General features: G+C 44.6%; 1 long non-coding RNA gene across 2 annotated transcripts in view; it reads right to left on the bottom strand.

The window, feature by feature from the left end:
* LOC121019177 (uncharacterized) overlaps positions 1-21,645 on the bottom strand; it is a 29,554-nt gene that overhangs the window by 4,811 nt on the left and 3,098 nt on the right. The window contains exon 3 of one of the 2 annotated variants that reach the window (XR_005785490.1): positions 21,540-21,588. The exons of the other annotated variant lie outside the window; for it this stretch is intronic. This is a non-coding gene — a long non-coding RNA (uncharacterized LOC121019177). Of the gene's footprint in view, positions 1-21,539; positions 21,589-21,645 lie in introns of those variants that run through there. 2 annotated transcript variants of the gene reach the window in all.

The raw sequence follows: 21,645 nt of genomic DNA, 5'->3' as shown, positions 1-21,645 counted from the left end.
CTCAAGGAAAGGCCGCCCCCTGGCCCCTAGCCAGGCCCTGGACACGAGGCACAGCAGTACTGTCTTCCTGTCCTTGCTTCGGATCAACACTGTCTGGGTCGCCTCTGTTTTAAAGATTGCCTCTTCCTCCCTGGCTCAGGATTTCATTCTCTTTGACTCTGTCCTCCCTCAGGGAAGCACTGGATGTTTTAGAGGGAGACCAGACCTCCCCCCATGAAGGGTCAGAGGTACACCAAGGCACTCAAACCGCTAGCCCTCAGGCAGCCATACGCAGGTTCGAGGTACAGAAGGGCCGAGGTGGCAGCCAGTGTGCCTTGGAAGGGGGAAAGAGTGCCATCTGGTGGCCATCTCTGAAACACAGAGGACTGGAATGCATTGTATTTTGTTCTGATGCTGTCCCAAGATCTTGAGCAAAGTAGAAAAAAAGCCAGAGAGTAGTGGAGTACCTAAGGGCCACCAGTATCTAAGGGCCAGAGCGGAAACAACAAATTCAAAACATTCCCTCTTCTCTGGCCACAACTGACCTCCCCTCCGTTCCCCTGTCACGCATCCCCCTCCAATGTTATTCCTCTGTCTGAATGCCCCTCTCTCCCTCCAGGCAGGAGCGTGCTCTTCCTCGGAGACCAGGCTCAAAGGTGATCTCTCCCATGTTCCAGTGTAGCTAATGCCTTCCTCCTGTGCTCTCCTAAACATAGCCAAACCAGTCTTGCACTCCTGGCTGTGCGGGGTCACTCCTTGGCTCTGATACTGTCTCCCACACCAGGCGCAGTATTCTTCCTTGAGGAGTGCTAAGAAGCTTCTCATCCCTCGACTGGTGTCAGAGTGAGTCCTGTGGGTCAAATGCCGTGAGAGGTGTTCAGAGGAGTGAGATCCCAAGTTCTCATTGCTGTCCCCCCCCTTTTTTTAATTTTTTAAAATATTTATTTGTTTTTGAGAGACAGAGAGACATAGTGTGAGCAGGGGAGGGGCAGAGAGAGAGAGAGAGAGAGACAGAATCCAAAGCAGGCTCCAGGCCCTGAGCTGTCATCACAAAGCCTGACGTGGGGCTCGACCTCACAGACCGAACCGTGAGATCATGACCTGAGCTGAAGCTGGATACTTAACTGACAGAGCCACCCAGGTGCCCCTAGAGTTATTGAAAAGTAGACTTTGATTAATTGTAACAAACTCCAGCAAACTCTGGAGTAACCACTAAAGAGAGTTTGGGTGTTTTTTTTTTTTTTTTAATATTTATTTTTGAGAGACAGAACACAAGCAGGAGAGGGGCAGAGAGAGAGAGGGAAGCAAAGAGTCTGATGCAGGCTCCAGGCTCTGAGCTGTCAGTACAGAACCCCATACGGGGCTTGAACTCACAAGCTATGACATCATGACCTGAGCCAAAGTCAGACACTCAACCAACTGAGCCACCCAGGCGCCCCTGGTGTTTTGTTTTGTTTTTTAATGTTTATTTATTTATTTTGAGAGAGGCAGAGATCATGAGCAGGGGAGGGGAAGAGAGAAGTCCCAAGCAGGCTCTGCATGAAATCAAGAGTCAGATGCCTGACTCTGGCTGAGCCTCTCATGTGCCCCAAAAAGAGTTTTTTTCAAGAACTATAACTGATATGCTAAGAGGAGAAAAGTAAAATTTTTTAAAATATTCAAAACCAGGGGCAGACCTGGGTGACTCAGTTGGTTAAGCGTCTGATTTCGGGCCATGATCTCATAGTCTGTGAGTTTAAGCCCCACATCGGGCTCTCTGCTGTCAGCACGGAATCAGCTTCAGATCCTCTGTCCTCCCTCTCTCTGTGCCCCTCCCCCCCGGTCTCTCTTTCTCTCTCAAAAATAAATAAACATTAAAAAAATAAAATAAGGGGCGCCTGGCTGGCTCAGTCGGTTGGGTGTCCGACTTCGGCTCAGGTCATGATCTCGCGGTCCGTGAGTTCGAGCCCCGCGTCGGGCTCTGTGCTGACAGCTCAGGGCCTGGAGCCTGTTTCAGATTCTGTGTCTCCCTCTCTCTCTGACCCTCCCCTATTCATGCTCTGTCTCTGTCTCAAAAATAAATAAATAAAATAAAATAAGTTGGGAATGCAAGCTGGTGCAGTCACTCTAGAAAACAGTATGGAGGTTCCTCAAAAAACCAAAAGTAGAACTGCCTTACAACCCAGCAATTGCACCACTAGGTATTTATCCGAGGGATACAGGTGCGCTGTTTTGAAGGGACACATGCACCCCCATGTTTATAGCAGCACTATCAACAGTAGCCAAAGTATGGAAAGAGCCCAAATGTCCCTCGATGGATGAATGGATAAAAAAGATGTGATACATATATACAATGGAGTATTACTTGGCAATCAAAAAGGAGGAAATCTTGCCATTTGCAACTACGTGGATGGAACTGGAGGGTATTATGCTAAGTGAAATTAGTCAGTCAGAGAAAGACAAAAAGCATATGACTTCACTCATATGAGGCCTTTAAGAGACAAAACAGATGAACATAAGGGAAGGGAAACAAAAATAATACAAAAACAGGGAGGGGGAAAAAGCATAATAGACTCTTAAATATAGAGAACAAACAGAGGGTTGCTGGAGGGCTTGTGGGAGGGGGGATGGGCTAAATGGCTAAGGGACACTAAGGAATCTACTCCTGAAATCATTGTTGCACTATATGCTAACTGATTTGGATGTAAATTTTAAAAACTTAAATTAAAAATTAATTAATTAATTAAATTAATTTAAATACTCAAAACCAGAAAAAGCAGAAAAGACAGGAAAGTTAAGAAAGCAAGAAAAGCAGGGACTCAAACAGGCAACTTGTACACTGACATTCAGAGCAGCATTATTTATGCACAATCACCAAATGCGGTGACAACCTTTCCCACACAATAAATGTCCATCAACAGATACATATATAAACAAAATGTGGTATATCAATGTAATGGACTATTATTCAGCCTTAAAAAGGAATTAAATTCTGATGCATGCTACATGAATGAAGCTCAAAAATATTATACTTTAGTATAGTATAGGGGCACCTGGCTGGCTTGGTGGAAGATGCAACTCTGATCACAGGGTTGTAAGTTCAAGCCCCACATTGGGTGTGGAGATTATTTCAAAATAAAATCCTTTTTTTCTAAATCTTTATTTATTTTGAGGAGGGAAGGGACATAGAGAGAGAGGGAGAGAGAGAATCTTAAGCAGGCTCCACACTCAGTGTGGAGCCCAACACAGGGCTTGAACTCACAACCCTGAGATCACGACCTGAGCTGAAATCAAGAGTGGCATGCTTGACTGACTGATTCACCCAGGTACCGCTAAAAATAAAATCTTCAAAAAAGAAAAAAATATATATATATAGCACTATGTGAAATAAACCAGACACAAAAGGACAAATATTATGATACCATTTTTATAAGGTAGGTAGAAGAGGCAAATTGATAGAGACAAAAAGTAGAATAGAGCTTCCCAGAGGCAATGATGAGGGCGAGTGGGGAGTTTTTGTTTACTGGGTACAGATTTTCTTTTGGGATTGTCAAAAGTTCTGGAAATAGATAATGGTGATGGTCATACGACACTGTGAGTTTGCTTAATGCCACTGAACTGTATGCATAAAAATGGTTAAAATGGTAAATTTTATGTTATGTATATTTTACCACAGAAACAAAGAATAAAGAACAAGTACTATGAATGAAAATGTTACAAACATCGTAGGCATTAATCTAACTACATTTATAATCAATGTAGATGTGAATGGTCTAAATATACCAGTTAAAGGACAGAAACTGTCACAGTGGATTTATTTTTTTTTATTTTTTTTAACGTTTTATTTATTTTTGAAACAGAGAGAGACAGAGCATGAACAGGGGAGGGGCAGAGAGAGAGGGAAACACAGAATCCGAAGCAGGCTCCAGGCTCTGAGCTGTCAGCACAGAGCCCGACGCGGGGCTCGGACTCACGAACCGTAAGATCATGACCTGAGCCGAAGTCAGACACTTTAACCAACTGAGCCACCCAGGCGCCCCTGTCACAGTGGATTTAAAGAGACCCAATTATATGTTGTGTACAAGAAATCCACTTTAAATATGAAGACACGGACAGATTAAAGTTAAAAGGATGGGGGGATTCCCCTCTACTTGCTAGATGGCATGCTGCCCAATTCATGAATTATTTAATAAAGTTGATGAGATATTTTTTAAAAAAAGTAAAAGGATAGAGAAAGACACACCACGCTTACACTACTCAAAAGAAAGCTGGAACTGCTACATTAATTCTAGACAAAGCAGACTTCAAACAGGAAGAATCAGAGATAAAGATGTCAATTCTCCAAGAGGATATAACAGTCCTTAAGCCATATGCACGTAACAACAGAACATTAAAATACAAGAGACAAAAGCTGATGGAACTGAGCTGAGAAATAGACAGTTTCACTGGTATAGACTTCAGCACTCTCTCTCTGTGGTGGACAGATCCATCAGGCAGAAAATCGTAAGGATATATCTGAACTGAACAGCACGATCAATCAGCTGGATCTAATTGACGTTTATGGACTACTTCATCCAACAACAACAGACTATATACTTTCTTCTCAAATTCCCATGTAACATTCACCAAGATAGACCATACCTGGGCCATAAAACACGCTTCAGTGGGGCACCTGGGTGGCTCAGTTGGTTGAGCGTCACTCTTGATTTCAGCTCAGATCATGATCTCAGGGTTTGTGAAATCCAGCCCCGTGTTGGGCTCGTGCTGACAATGTATCACCTGCTTGGAATTCTCCCTCCCTCTCTCTCTGACCCTTCCTTTCTATCTCTCTCAAAATAAATAAATAAACTTAATAAAAAAAAAAAGCACTTCACTGAATTTGAAAGAATAAAAATCATACTAAGTCTGCTCTCAGACCACAATGAAATTAAACTAGAAATCAATAACAGAAAAGTAACTGGAAGATCCCCAAATATTTGGACATATTAATATATATTATAACCATTATATGGATGTATTAATATAAAATGTATTAAACAGCATACTTCACAAATAACAAATGGGTCAAAAAAGTCTCAAAATTAAGTCTTAAACTGTAAAATATTTTTAACTAAATGAAAATGCAATTTAATAGGAATTTGTGAGAGCAGTACCTAAAGGGAATTTTATAAAAAATAAAGAAACAAAAGTGCCTGGGTGGCTCAGTCGGTTAATGTCTGACTTTGGCTCAGGTTATGATCTCATAGTTCATGAGTTTGAGCCCCACATCGAATGAGCACAAGCCCTGCTTCTCTCTCTCCCCCCCCCCCGCCCCTTCTCTCTGCCCCTTGCTCACTTGTGCCCTCTCTCTCTCTCTCAAAAAAAATAAAGATAAAAAATAAACAAATTCATAGCACTGAATGTGCATACAGTACTGATACATGCTACAATATAGATGAGCCTTGAAAACATACTAAGGGAAAAAACAGACACAGAGTCCATGCATTGCATGATTCCATTTATATGACACGACTGTCATACACAAATCCATAGAGACAAAGTAGATTAATGGCTGCCTGAGGCTGGGGAGCATTTCTCCTGGGGAGTAAATTTGGAGTCACTGCCAGGTGGATTTCTTTTTGGAGTAATGAAACGTTCTAAAATTGGGGGTGGGGCATTTGGCTGGCTCAGTCTGCATATTCAAGAGTATGCAACTCTTGATCTGGGGTCATGTGTTCAAGCCCCACATTGACCATAGAGATTACTAAAAAAAAAAAAAAAAAAAAAAAAAAAAAAAGAGAGAGAGAGAAAAAAGTGTTCTAAAATTGATTGTGGTGGTGGTTGCACAATTCTGAATATACTAAAAGCCATGAATTGTACAAGCTAAATGAGTGAATTGTACAGTATGTGAATTCTGTCGCAATATAGATGTTAACCAAAAACAGTAAATAGGAAAAAAAAAAACTCTAAGTAATCTAAAAGGTATGAGCAATTTTAAATGATTTTGAAATGCTAGATAGTAGAAACACAAACTAAATAGCAAAAACAACCAAAACAATTATTAAAACCATTCACATTCAGGACAGACCTCCCCTTGAGTCACCATATTAATCAAACAGCTTTTGGTTCCACAGGGCATGATGGACTTGTGTGGTACGAGATTGCTATGGCCTGAATGTCTGTGTCCCCCAAAATCCATAGGTTGAAATCTTACCCCCATAAGGTGATGAAATTAGGAGGTGGGGCCTTTAGGGGTGATTGGGTCATAAGGGTGGAGTTCGCATGAATGGGATTAGTGCCTTATAAGAGACACCACCGAGCTCCCCAGTGCCTTCCTCCATGTGGGGACACAAAGACAGCTGTCTATGAACAAAGAAACAGGCCCTCACCAAACACTGAATCTGCCTGCCCCATGAACTTGGACTTCCCAGCTTCCAGCACGGTGGGAGATACATTTCTGTTGTTCATAAACTATTCGGTCAACGCTATTTTGTTATAGCAGACAGAACGGACTATGACAGAGGTCAAGTAGCATGCATGCAGCCATCCTAAGGCTGTCCCAACACACTGAAGGCTTCCAACCAAGGGGCACAGGAGAAAACTAGAGGTGCAGCCTTTTTCCTAGGGAAGAGTATGTGCACGGGAGGCCTACCCTGGATTGGGACCCTCACCATGTCTTAAAGATGCATGGAATTTCACATCAAAATCCTGCATGCCTCCCCGCCTCAGTCAACCACCCCTCCCCCAAATCCCATGTACCAATATGAGCCAGAGCACAGCAGCAGCTGCCTCCTGTGTAAGGGCCTGGGTGTCCGGGCTCTTTCAGTGTCCCCACCCCCACTGCTAACCTCACTCGTGGGTGGCCAGTCGAATTTGCTTTACCTGCCTGGCCCCTAAAGTAAACCCCTGTACCCCACTAAAGATCCCTAAGGAAGGGGCGCCTGGGTGGCTCAGTTGGTTAAATGTCCAACTCTTGATTTTGGCTCAGGTCATAATCTCCCATTTGTGAGTTCGGGTCCCAAGTCCAGATCTGCACTCCTCGCATGGAGGCTGCTTGGGATTCTTTCTCTCTGCCTCTCTCTCTGCCTCTTCCTCACTTGCGTTCTCTCTCCCTCCCTCTCTCTCTCTCTCTCTCAAAATAAATTAACTTAAAAAAATTTTTAATTAAGAAAAAAACATTTCTAAGGGAAATGCCTGCTCCTTTGGTTTGGAGGAGAAAGAAAGAGGGGACCGATCATCTTTTCGCCTTTAAAAAAAGTTCTTCAATTCTTGGCTAAATTTAAAATATGAATCATAAAAGCAAAGGCATGGTGGGGAGGGAGAGACAGGGGACAAAAACCCCTCTCTGGAGGGAAAAAAATCTAGATTTAGAAACTACTAGGTTTAGGAGCTGGGTTCCTCAAGCCAGGACATCAGAGAGTATTTAGGGGGTGCTTTGTGGTGACCGTTGGCCGTTATACTTTGGTTTCAGTTTTAAGCACATGGCTTTTAAAGGGACTTTCCCCAGCGGAGCAGGAAGAGCTAACAACTGGAACAGTCGCAGAACAAGGAGCAAACTTAGCTGAAAACAGCTGCTGCCTGCAAGCAATAAAGCGTGAGCGGCTGGAGTGTCGCACAGCTGCCAGCAGCTGGAACCAACCAAGTGACCGTCAGGTCAGAGCCTCAGGACTTTACACACACCGAACCCTGAAGTTTGTGAAAGCACGATGTCTTCCGTAGGGCGGGGAAAAGGAAATGAAAGCTAATATTAGGTTGAGCAGCTACTGGTGACACTAAAAGTTCATGCCAAGTCAACGTGAAGAAAAATGCCCAAAGATGGCCTTTCTGGGGGAAGATAGAGGGATCACTGAGATGAAATCAGTCAGGCCCACCCTCCCCATCCCGAGATACAAATTACCACCCCCTCTTCCTGCCTTCAGTTAAAAATAAGGAAGGGGGTGCTTTTTTAAAAAAGATAGGACATTAAAATGTAACAGGTGGTCGGGTGCCTGGGTGACTCAGTCGGTTAAGCATCCAACTTCAGCTCAGGGCATGATCTCACAGGTTTGTGAGTTTGAGTCCCACATCAGGCTCTCTGCTGTCAGCACAGAGCCCGCTTTGGATCCTCTGCCCCTCTCTCCCCCTGCCCCTCCCCTGCTCATTCTCTCTCTCTCTCTCTCTCTCTCTCAAAATAAATAAACATTAAAAAAAAAGTAAAAGGTGGTAAAAATTTGTCCCCTCAGATGCCCAGGTCCTCTCTCCAAAGAAAATATAAGTTTCTTTTGTTTCCTTCCAGAGCTAGTTTATATATGTACAAGCAAAATATATCATTTTCCTCTTCTCTCTTTCTCTCTTTTTTTATTTTTTTTTTGTAAAAAAGGCAGCACATTAGAACACAGTTCAGACACTTGGCTTTTTCACTTCTCAGTATGCCTCAGAGACTGTTCCAGATCCTCACAGACTGAGTTGATTTTCTAGTTTGTATAGTATTCCTTTGTGTGGTTATACCATCTTTTTTTTATTAATGCTGAGCCTCAAGGTTATTTCCAGCCTTTGCAACTACCAACAGCGCTGCAGTGAAAAACCTTGTATGTGTTTAATTTCCTACGTGTGCTCGGAAAGGTATGTTCCCAGAAGAGAAAATGCTGGGAATATTTTGCTAGTTTTTGCCAACTTTACCCTCCCATTTGCAATACAGGCCGGTGCACCAGGCATGAAGTGAGGCGATGTCAACCCCACTGTTTTGAGAAACTGCACAGGTGAATGGACCCCAGGGCTGTGGGTTCCAGGCCCCCAAGGAAGGGTTGTGCCTTCCTTCCAAAGCTCTTCCTCTATTCCTTTATTATACAGAATCATCAAGTTCAGGATGGTCATTTTTTCAGTCTCTCTCCCCTGCTCTGTCCTGTGAGCCTCAAGAGCGAAGGCTGGGCCTTATACACCCTTGTACCTATGATGTCTGGCCCAGAGTAGGTGATCAATAAATGCTTAGCAGATGAGTGAACAAATTAATAAATTGGGTTCCTAGATTCCACCTAGGAAAAAGAATTGGAAACTACAGAATAGGTACTACGGCTATAACAACCTTAAAAGACTTGATTTCCTGCTGTATTTCTGGGGGTATGGCGAGGGTGGGGGTGGGGGTGGGGTGGGTAGTGGCCCTTTTGCCTGTATTTCCCTAGAGAGATTAGCAATTAAATATTGCAAATGAAAAGAGCCTGTGCCTTGCAGGTCTCCAGAGTATCTTGACTCAGCCAGCAGGCACCCCCATCCTTTGGGCCCCCATTGACCATAAGGCCAGAGTCCCAGGTGGTGGCTTTGTGGCACCACATTTTCATGAAATGCGGGGGTATTTCCAGAGCTGCAAAGTGCCAGGCACTGTGCCCTGTGCGGTCTAAGCTCCACCCTGGTGGGATTTCAGAGTGTTGCCCCCGCTACCCATAGTGAACATTTATTGTTTCTGCTACTCCCTAGGACCCATCCCTCCTTATCCAGCAGAAGACATTGCTGCTGGCCCTTGACCTCAAAGATGAGTTGAGGAGCCAGCAAACAACCATACTGGCCTCATTAGAATGACTCTCGGGCTGTTGCAGGCCCCTCTATAGATAAAGGCTTCCTCCTTCTGGCTGGGCTTGGCTGGAGAGGAATGGGCAGGAGCTGCTACAGCCACTTTTTGCCATCACACAGGGAGAGCTTGCTGAGAATACAGCCTACAGCCAGGAAGCAAAACTAAATCATGAATGAGTCAAGGTCCTGACATTTATATCCAGCCATGGCTAACGTTAGATCCAGCCCCTGGAATTTTCACTTATGTGAGCCAATAAATTCCCATTTTTGCTTAAACCAATGCCTGCCAGGCTTCCAGTTATATGCAAGAAAGAGTCCTAAAATGTGGCCCCTCTAAGTATAGAGAACGGATCACATGAGAGACGTTTTTTCACAAGGTTGCCAAAGCCCTGAGCATCTGGGGTCTGGGCATTTAAAAGAGGCCTCTTGCAAAGATTAAGAGAAAGGATTCCTGGAATACGTGGGTGGTACGGAGACGCTAAGGAAAGCCAGTAAGGGGCATTCTACACTACACTGAGACACAACAGATGTAGAAGACACAGAACAGGCCTGACAAAAGCCACGCCTACATCTAGGGCCTGTTAGCCTGGCCCAGGAGTAGGAGTGGGGGGTGGTCACTCAACCCCTGCCACGGCGAAACATAATCATAAATGATTGTTATTGGGGTGCCTGGGTGGCTGTCAGTTGAGTGTCCGACTCTTGATTTCAGCTCAGGTCATTATCTAACAGTTTGTGAGTTTGAGCCCTGAGTCAGGCTCTGTGCCAGCAGTGGGAAGCCTGCTTGGGACTCTCTCTCCTTCCCTCTCTCTCTCTGCCCCTCCCCTGCTCTTGCTCTCTCTCTCTCTCTCTCTCTCTCTCTCTCTCAAAACATATAAAATAAACTTTAAAAAAATGAAATAAATGATCATTGTTGTTCTGTGTCACTATACAATAGATAACTGCACAATCTTCCTTCTCGTACCTGTTTTTCTTCCCCTATCCCCTGCCTTGGTTTATGCCAGTATCACTTCCTGGGATAAAGATATATTTGGTTTTTGTCTTGGATTCCTGGTACACAGCAGCTAGAACCGTTGGAATCTCTAAAGTAATGCATGTCTTTTGTCTGCTGATGAACTGACTAGGGGCTGGGAGTTCCTAGAATGCTTCAGGATGGGGTTTGGAAATGTTCTGGGTCGGTGAGCTCACTCAGAGACTGAGCACCCAGAGAGGGCAGAGAAGCTCCATGCCACCCCACCCGACCCCCTAAAACCTTGCCCTATGCCCCTCTTCTGTCTGGCTGCTCCTGAGTTGTATCCTTTATCATAAACTGAAAAATCTAAGTAAAGCATTTCCCTGAGTTCTGTGAGCCATTCCAGCAAATTACTGAACCTGAACAGGGGGTTGTGAAAACCACCAATTTAAAGCCAGTTGGTCAGGCACCGTTGGGAACCCGGACTTGGAGTTGGCATCTGATGTGGGAGCATCTTGTGGGACCCAGCCTCCTTACTGCCTCTCTAACTCCAGGTAGAGAGTATCAAAATTGAATTGAAGTGGTTACTGAGAGGAAAAACCCACACACACTGGGTGTCAGAAGTATTGTGAGTAAAAGCAGTTCAGACCTCCCTGACTCCCAAACCAGAAAACCCCTCTCACTGCCCACCTTCCCACTAGCCCTGCTCAATCACTTGACAAGTGTTGTGTATTGGGTATTTTATTTTATTTTATTTTATTTTATTTTATTTTATTTATTTTATTTTATTTTTTGAGAGGGGGCCAAAGTGAGTAAGGAGCAGAGAGAGAGAGAGAGAAAGGGAGAGAGAATCTCACAAGGGGAAGAGAGAGAGAAGCGGGGCTTACCCGAAGTGGGGCTCGAGCTCACCCAACGCAGGACTCAAACTCACGAACCATGAGGTCATGACCTGAGCGGAGGTCAGATGCTTAACCCACTGAGCCACCCAGGTACCCTGTATTGGTTTTATTATGACAAAACTGAGGTTGTTTTTAAGAATAAAGCCATTTTGATAGAAGAATAAAGTAAGCTGTGTCAGGAGGTCACCATCTCATCTGTTGTCACTGATAAGCACTCAGTAGGTCAGCTCTTGTGGGGCACCCCTGGGGGCTTATCAAGTAAAAACATACAAAGAAGCAACTATGTCAACGGGACATTTAGACCATAAATACTGTGCATTTGTGAGGACCATCCCAGTGTTTGGTCTGGCCAAAGCAACTCTTTGCTGATCTAAATAGCTCTCTAAAGACCTTGGGGCATAAAGGTGACTCCTTTACCTCTTGCCCAACACCTACACCAGCATTCCCTAGAAACGAGCTCTAGCAACAGGGGACTCTGACTTCCATACTGGCACCCGGATGTCAGCTCTCTCATTGGCTAAGTCATCTCTCCTATAAAGGTATACCTGAACTAAATTTGGACTTTATTCTTTTCATCCTCCCTTGCCTGGAACAATAGTGCGATTAATCTATAATTGGTTTTTATGCCACTGGCTTGTGAAATTCTCACAGTGAACCTGTGTTAAATAAATTGCTGGCAAATCTGCCTCAAATAAAACAAACTGTTAACCTAATTCAGCTTCCCCAGCATCTCTCATCTCCCCGCTTCACCTTTCATTCATCCTTTTATCTATTCAGTCACAGGTATTTACTAATCCCTTTCTCTGTGCCAAGAGAGGGCTTACCCGAAGTGGGGCTCGAGTTCACCCGATGCAGGACTCGAACTCATGAACCGTGAGATCACGATCTAAAGATTAGTGAAACCTGGCCTCTACCCTAAGAAAATCACAGTCTAGTGGTAAGTCAGAAATCAACAGTCATAAAGCAACGGGATTCACATGGAGACACAGGGATATACACAGCCTCATAGAGCCCTGAGTTGAGGTCTTTGACCCAGCTGGGAGTGTTAGGATCTAAAATGTCAGTGAACTTTTCTTGGTGGAGGTAATGACTGAGTTTTAAAAAATTTAAAAGACTGAAGGAGAACTGGCCATGCCAAGAGGAGGGGAGGGAACATGGCAAGCAGAAGGACAGCTTAGAGAATGGCCCAGAGGTGAGGGCAACATGGTCTAAATGCACTCATCAGCTGAATCCAGGCTCATGTCACTTCCCGCCTGGACAAGAGATGATTGATGGCTCTTCCCCCACTCCCCGTGGCCACCAGAAAATCTTCTAAAGCTCAGATGTGACTTCCTGTCTCCCTTGCCTGCAACCCTCTGCTGGTTCCCCTTCCTGACCCGCGGTCTCTCAGCCTCTCTGTTCATAAACTTCTTAGGATGACTTTGACAGTATTTCCCATCTCTGAACCTTCATCTCTGCTCTTCAGTCTGCCTGGAATTTCCTGTCTTGCCTTGGCTGATGTGGCAAACTCCTATTCATACTTCAGAGTGACTCAGATGTGACCTATCCCACAAAGAGCCCCTCCCACTTGCACTCCCCCCTGTGGCGCACCCATTCCATAGCCAGACACTTCACCTATTTACTACTCTGCGTCGTTTCACCTGCCAGGGTACAGACATCCTCCACCCACCACCTTCAGCTCTTGGCTCACGCAAAAGTGCATCTAAGGACCTGTAACATTCCTGACACCCTCCACATCTAGAAGGAGCCCGATGGCAGGGGATTGTTGACCAGGGAAGGCCTGCGTTGAGGCTGATGCATCTGTCCCCAACTCTGCCTCAGACCCGGCTCCAGATTCAGCCTCATGCTTCCCAACCAAGGCTCTGAGCTGGCATCTCAACCAAATCTGCCTCCCCTTTGTCCATGGATCCATCTAGACTCCCACTTATAACCGTAAGATTCTGCAGCTCAGACGCAGTGTATTGTTGATTGTGTGGCCATTATGATTGTGAACTTGTTACATTTTATGTAGGATACATGTTATGCACCTTATGAATAAGACCAGTAAAACTAATTTGAATCTAAAAAATCTCAATTGAATTTTATTATTTGTTTGTTTGTTTATTTTGAGAGAGAGCACAAGCAGGGGGAGGTGCAGAGAGAGGAGACAGACAATCCTAAGCAGGCTCTGTACTGTCAGTGCAGAATCGGATGCAGAACTCCATCTCAGGAACCACAAGATCATCACTTGTGCCGAAATCGAGAGCCAGATGCTTAATCAACTGAGCCACCCAGGCGCCCCCAATTTTTTTAAATTACAAAACCAAGGCTCTTTCCGTGTACAACAGTCAAGTAAGGAAAAGTACCCATCTGCCCCACACTCCCCACTTCCTCAACTTCCTCACTCTGTGTGTTACTGTTAACAGGTGGGTGTGTGTCTTTTAAGGCTCTTTTTCGGGCCTGTACAAGTGTGTGTGTAATTTTGCTCTCCTTCTTCCTAAAAATATACATCATATATATATAAATATTTAAACTTGATGGACATCTTTGTCAATACACATAATTCTATTAGATCCTTTAACAGCCACATGGAAGGAGTTCGTTATGTCAGAGGTCAGCAAACCATGGTCTGCAGATCAAAGATGGCCCAACACCTAAATGAAATTTTACTGGAACGCAGCCACACCCACTTATTTACATATTGTCTATGGCTGCTTTTGCACTAAGACAGCTGAGTTGAATGGTTTCATCAGAGATTCTGTTGCCCACAAAGCCTAAACCGTTACCATCTGGTCCTTTACAGAAAAAGTGTGCCAACCCCTGCAATCTATGGCTGTACCAGGCTTTCTTTAGCAATCCCATATTAATAAAATTTAAATTGTTTCCCTCTGCTCAGTATTACAAACACTTCCACAACTGACACATTTTTTTGGTCAGCATTACACCAGTTGATTACCACTGTTGGTATCAGTGAGTGAGAACACGACCAAATGTGAACCCAATATGTCCACACAAAAAGATGACCTTTAAAAAGGGTCTTCAGGGGGTACCTGCCTGGCCCAGTCAGTAAAGCATGTGACCCTTGATCTCAGAGTCATGAGTTCAAGCCCCAGGTTGGGTGTGGAGCCTAATATATACAGACATACAAACATACATACACACATAAAATGAAAAGGGTCTTCAGGTTAACAGACCAGGTGTCTGAAGAGGGGACTCCAGGATTAGGAGCAGTTGCCAAAGTCCTGGAAGCAAATAGCCACACAGAGATATATGATCTTCATGATAAAGAACGAGGACAGCCACCAAAGAGCATCAAAAAACACTCTTGGGTCCAGGGTAAGGTGAAAATAAAATATACATACCAGCAATCAGCGGCCTACTTTTGATGATGGCAGGACATAAAGGAGCTCAACAAAAGAAGGGAAGGAAAGAAATTAACAATTACCAACTGCTTGCCAGACACACGAGCTGGGCACTCAATATGTAGGCATGGTATTCCAAACGTTAAAAAAACATCAAGGCATGGGCATCAGCCAATCGGAACAGATGCAGACCTTAAATAACCAGTACTGCTGAACTGAGCCACTGAATATCCTGCTGCCCATATTTAATACTCAATTTAATCCTCACAGTAATATGCCACCTGACAGCCAAGAAAAGCCCTTTGAGGAAAAACATCAACCCACACAGAATTCCTCTTCCTTTGAGGAAGCCTCAGGAATATTCCTCTTCATTCTAACCACTGATGGCAACTTGAATAAGCAATTATCAGAACTCGTACACAGTCTCAGAGTGTACCGGGGAATTTGGTTATGTGTGTACACGGTTAAAATCACATAGTGTTTTAGATAATTTTCCAAAGAAGATATACAAATGGCCAACAAACCTATGAAAAGATGCTCAACATCATTAGTAGAAAAGTACAAATCAAAGCTGCAATGAGGTATAGCTTTACACCCAGTAGGATGGCTACAATAAAAAGATGGACAGGGGCACCTGGGTGGCTCAGTCGATTGAGCGTCTGACGTCAGCTCAGGTCATGAGCTCATGGTGTGTGGGTTCAAGCCCCACGTCGGGCTCTGTGCTGACAGCTCAGAGCCTGGAGCCTGCTTCAGATTCTGTGTCTCCCTCTCTCTCTACCACCCCCCCCCCCAATTGTTCTCTCTCTTTCTCAAAAATAAACATAAAAAAATAAAAAAATTAAAAAAGATGGAGAATAATCAGTGTTGGCAAGGATGTGTGTGTGTGGACACTGGAGCCCTCAGACATTTATGGCAGGGAGGTAAAATAGTGCAGCCACTGTGGAAACAGTTGAGCAGTTCCCTAAAAAGATAAACATAGAGTTACCTTCCATATGACCCAGCAGCTCTACTGCTACATGTGTACTCAAAAGGAAGGAAAACATGTCCACACAGAAACCGGACACAAGTGTTCATAATAGCATTAATTCAAATAGCCAAAAAGTGAAAATAACACAAATGCCCTTCAAATGATGAAGGGGGATAAACAAAAGGTGGCATATCCATAAAATGGAATATTATTTAGCCATAAAAAGGAATGAAGCACTGATACATGCTATAATGTGGGTAAGCCTTGGGGTGCCTGGGTGGCTCAGTCAGTTCAGCATTTGACTTCGGCCTAAGTCATGATCTCCCAGTTCGTGGACTCGAACCCCACGTAGCAGTTTGTGCTGATGGTGCATAGCCTGCTTGGGATTCTCTCTTCCTCTTTCTCTGCCCCTCCCACCTTGCACTGTCTCTCTCTCTCTCTCTCTCAAAGTGAATAAATAAACCTGAAAAGAAATGGGTAAGCCTTGAAAACATCATGCTAAGTGAAATAACAGACACAAAAGGCCACACACGGAATGTGTGATTCCACTTTTTAAAGTTTTATTTATTTATTTTTTAGTAATCTCTACACCCAACATGGGGCTTGAACTCACAACCCCAAGATCAGGATTTGCATGCTCTTCCGACTGAACCAGCTAGGTGCCCCTGTAGGATTGTGTTTTTATAAAATGTCCAGAATAGGCAAATGTAGAGGCTGAAAGTAAATTGGTGGCCAGGGGCTAGGGGAGGGAAAAATGAGAAGTTACCGCTAATAGATACAGGGTGATGAAATGTTCTAGGATCAGATAATGGGGACGGTTACACAACTCTGTGAATATACTGAAAACTGCTGGATTCACCCTGTAGAAGGGTGAATTTTATGATATGGGGATAAAATTCTCTTAACAGTTACACACTGTTATACCAGTGAACCGTATTGATCAGTGCTTTGCCTTAACATTTCATCCCAAAGCTGTCTCTGTACAAGAGAGAACATTTGCTTCATTTTGGTGCACCTCACCTAAGCCCTCATTCCAGCTAATCTTGCTAGTTCCTTTCTGAAACCAAGCATTCTGCTCGGCCCTGTTGCTAAGGGGACTGCTTCAGACTGTGTTCTCCCATAGGTCTTGCAGGCCCCGCACCCCCCTTCAGACCAAGCTCGCTGGTTTTCTTTCTTTTTTAATGTTATTTATTTTTGAGAGAGAGAGAGACAGAGACAGAGTGTGAGAGGGGGAGGGGCAGAGAGAGAGAGACACAGGATCCAAAGCAAGCTTCTCGCTGAGCCCCAGTGTGGGGCTCGAACTCACCGAACCATGAGATCATGACCTGAGCCAAAACCAAGAATCAGACACTTAACCCAGTGGGCCGCCCAGGTAACCCTAGCCAATTTTCTTTCTGCACATAGTGTCTTCTGCCACCCTCATGGGGACAAGAGTCAGCACCACTGGATGGGAAGAAAGAGAGAAGAGAGGGAGGGAAGGTAGGAGGTGGGGAAGGAAGGTCCCAGGTCACTGAAAGCCAAATCTTGCTCTTATTTATTTTATTGGTTTGATAGTGTTTTTATTTATTTATTTATTTATTTATTTATTTATTTATTTATTTATTTATTAAAAAAAATTTTTTAATGCTTATTTATTTTTGAGAGAGACAGAGAGAGAGAGCAAGGAGGGGAGGGGCAGAGAGACAGGGAGACACAGAATCTGAAGCAAGCTCCAGGCTCCAAGCTGTCAGCAGAGCCCCATGTGGGGCTGGAACCCATGAACCATGAGATCATGACCTGAACAGAAGTCGGAGGCTTAACTGACTGAGCCACCCAGGCGCCCCTGGCTTGATAGTGTCTTTTAATTTTTCTTCTCTTTCCTTCCCTCCTTGAATCCATTCATTCATTCTTTTTTTTTCTTTTCTTTCTTTCTTTTTTTTTTTTTTTTTACATTTATGGATTTATTTTGAGAGAGACAGGGAGTGTGAGCAGGGAAGGGGCAGAGAGAGAGAGAGAGAGAGAGAGAGAGAGAGAGAGAGAGAATCCAAGCAGGCCCTGTGCTGTCAGTGCAAGCCCAACAGGGCTTGATCCCAGGAACCATGAGATCAGGACATGAGCTGAAATCCAGAGTTGGGTGTTCAACCAACTGGGCCACCCAGGCACCCACTGTTTTTCATACATTATTCTTAGTGGACCAGGCACAGGACCAGGACCTGAGGAAGCCACATATTTTTTCTTTCAGATTCCTTCTTGCTTTTGGTGAAGCTCCTCTTCCTTTTTCACTATTCACAATTGACATCCCACCTGACTTTCCCCAGTGACCACATAGCCTTGATGGCAGAAGCCCCCTGTTCCTGGAATTTGTGATCAACACCTGTACAGCTCCTGACAACCCAAAACCCACTCCTGTATTTTCCTGTTTCAAAGCCCATGTACACTGGAATCTAATTCCTGACCTAAGAGATGCCCAGTGCCCACAGTTCACTCAGAATGAAAGAAGCCAGTAGGTTCTGGACATTGTCTAAGTTACCAGCTCTTCACACTTCGCTAAGTTATTAGGGAAAGGACAATTAGCAACCCTCAGTCTTCATTCAGGTGAAGGGTCACTTGTAGTGAAGAGTAGGAAAAGTGACTTCATAGGGGCACGAGATTGGATGAAAGGGATAATTGGGTCACAAACTGAGAGTACAGCCACAGGAATAGATCAAGAGGGAGTCCTAGCTCACAAAAGGTCAAGGTAAGTCCTACGTGCTGGTTACAGGGCGCCTGGTTTGAGGCAACATGGCAGGGGCCGAAGTGTCCATTAACCTTTAAAATATGGCTTACTGGGGCACCTGGGTGGCTCAGTTGGTTGAGCGTCTGAATTCGATTAAGGGCATGATCTCGTGGTTCGTGAGTTTGAGCCCAAGTCCGGCTCTCTGCTGTCAGCACAGGGCCGGCTTTGGATCCTCTGTCCCCTCTCTCTCTGCCTCCTCCCCCGCTCATGTGCACTCTCTCTCTCTTAAAAATAAATAAACATTAAAAAAAAAAAACTTTAAAACTAAAGTATGGCTTATTATTTTTACCTGTTACGTATGCCTTCCTCTTTGAGGAACAAACCTTGCCTGCTTTAATTAGAGGGTGATAACAACAACAAATAACATTAGAAAGGCTTATTGTAGGCCAGACACCAAACTGAGTGCTTTATATAAGTAAATAAACTCTATGGGTGGAGAGAAGCCACTCTTAATACTTGTAGACCAGTGATCCTTGAGGTTTCCCCATAAGATTTCTAAAGAGCTGACCCCAACATGGGGATGGTGGGCAGCAACGGTGTGAGAGAGCACAGGGCTCCAGGTTCAAAAGAAGACTCAGAAGCCTGGTAGAGGATAGCCTGGGACAGTGTCCAGCAATGGAGGAGCAAGGTCAATCTCAAAATCAGGACCCAGGCTGCAGACTGGGATTGGAAAAGAAGTCAAAGTGGGAGGTAGGTTCCCAAAAGGGGACAGTGTTCAGCACCCCACTGAGAGGCTGGTGCTACAACACCTAATCCCAGTACGGTATGATAAATTTAATCAGGTCTACATCGAGAGTTCTTGGGGGGTACCTGGGTGGTTCAGTTGGTTAAGCATCAAACTCTTGATTTCAACTTCAGGTCATGATCTCAAGGTTCATGGGTTCAAGCCCTGCATTGGGCCCCACAATGATAGTGTGGAGCCTGCTTGGGATTCCCTCTCTCCGTCTCTCTCTGCCCCTCCCCTGCTCATGTTCTCTTTCTCTCAAAAACAAATAAACTTAAAAAAAAAAAAAAAAAAAAAAGAGTTCTTAGGGCCAGAGGTGTGTGTGGGGTAAGGCACAGGATGGCTGTGGAGTCAGGGATGATGCTGGTATGGATTTCCAAGCCTGGTTTTCCAGTGGGTTCTGAGAGGGCAATACGTGGAAGAACGAGGGCAGGATCCAGTGCTCCAGGTGGTGCTCAGAGTCGATCAGTCAACAGGGAGGGCAAGGAAGAGAGCAAGACACAACAGTAGGACCCCAAACAAATGGCCAAGCCAAGGATGGCTTGGCAAGCAATCCTCGCTTGCCAAGGTAGGGCAAACAATGATTTCAGAAACACGTAGGATTAGTGGGTGTCCCAGGGCCAGAGTATAAAGCAAAGACGTAGAAATGGCAACACAGGAAGTCAGGGATCAGCCCAGGGCTAGCAGAGCAGAGACTGCTCCCAACGTGCTCCCCGGAATGAAGGTGAGTAGATAGGCTGCATTAACAGGTGCTGATACTCTCCCGAGAGCCAGTCTGAAGGGGCTGGGCAGAAACCAAATATCAGGAGGTGGGACAAGGACAGAGCAAGTGCATTCAGAATAGAGAGAGGAGGCAGTCCTGGAGAAACTTCCTGTGACACTTGGAGCAAATCAAACATGGTTTTATACCCCGCAGGGAAGAAGGCACCAATGAAGGCATCACTCCAGTTCAGACAGAGGCTGGGTCCTCCTTCTCTCCTCACTGCTTCCACACTCCCCGCCTGGGGGACTGGCTCAATAAGTGGACTTATGGAAAGCAGCAGTGGGCAAGCTGTGAGCCAGCATTTACTGAGCTCTTACTGTGGCCAAAAGCAGCTCTAAGCATGACCCTTTAGTTACGGTTCATCTTCTCAGACTTTCCATTCTTTCTTCCTTAAATGAAGTTCTCTTTTTATAATTGTTTATCAACCACAACCTCTACAAGCGCCAAAATGACAAGTTTCAGACAAAATGACAAATATCTGTTAATAAGGTAGTCATTGCATGCATATTACAAAAAGGGGGGGGGGTGACTAGGCTGTTTTTTTCCCATTCTTGGGAGGAACAAAAACATCATACGTGCTTGTCGAGCTCTCTGGAAGTGGGGCACCTGTGTATACCTTATTCTTGTTCAACTGATTTGTAGTTTTAAGTCACTAACATTTGGGGTTGCTTGATATTGCAGTACAATTTACCTTATTGTGATTTATAGGAGTGTAGGGGAAGGAGATCAGGACAGACTTCACACAGAAGCCAGTAGAGAACAGACAAGAGGACATTCCAGAGAAGGGATGGGAGCCACTGACCTGTTCCATGGTCTGCTGTGGCTGGTGTACAAGACAGAGAGGAGAGGAAGAAGAGAAGAGGCTGCAGAAGATTGGAGCTAGATCATGACAAATCCTAAAAACTTCATTACGGAGTTGCAGAAAATGAGGAGCCAACAAAGGGTTTTGGGGGAGTACAACCTTACTGGATTTATATTTTAGAAAAACTTCTAGAGAGAGCAGAGGCTAAGAGATCAGTTAGGAGGTGATTATTACACGTTGGGTGTAATGAAGACCTAAATCAGAGACAAACTTTTTCAGTAAAAGGTCCGATGGTAAATATTTTAGCCTTTGTTTGCCATACGGTCTCTGTCACAGCTACTCAATTCTGCCCTTGTAGCACAAAAGCAGTTATAGACAACATATAATAAAAGCATGTGTCCCGGGGCACCTGGGTGGCTCAGTCTGTTAAGCACCCAACTTCGGCTCAGGTCATGATCTCATGGTTCGTGAGTTCGAGTCCCGTGTTGGTTCTGTGCTGACAGCTCAGAGCCTGGAGCCTGCTTCACATTCTGTGTCCCCCTCTCTCTCTGCCCCTCCCTGATCACACTGTCTCTCTCTCAAAAAAAATAAACATTAAAAAAAAATAAAAATAAAAAGTGTGTCCCATTAAACTTTAATTTCAAAACAGGTGGTGGGGCCAATTTGGCCCATGGGTTGCAGTTTGCCCACCTTTGACCTAAAGTAATAATTGGACAAGGGCACCTGGATGGCTCAGTCGGTTGAGCGTCCAAGTCTTTGATTTCAGATCAGGTCATGAACTCACACAGTTCATGGGTTTGAGCCCTGCATCCGGGTCCATGCTGGCAGTGCAGAGCCTGCTTGGGATTCTCCTTCTCTCCCTCTCTCTCTCTGCCTTTCCCCCCGGCTCAGGTGTGCACATGCTCTCTCTCTCTCTCAAAATAAATAAATAAATAAATAAATAAATAAATAAATAAATAAATAAA

The sequence above is a fragment of the Herpailurus yagouaroundi genome, unplaced genomic scaffold, assembly GCF_014898765.1.
Source record: "Herpailurus yagouaroundi ecotype Mexico unplaced genomic scaffold, PumYag 221, whole genome shotgun sequence".
NCBI classification, from domain to species: Eukaryota; Metazoa; Chordata; class Mammalia; order Carnivora; family Felidae; genus Herpailurus; species Herpailurus yagouaroundi.
This window is presented reverse-complemented; position numbering and strand designations above follow the sequence as displayed.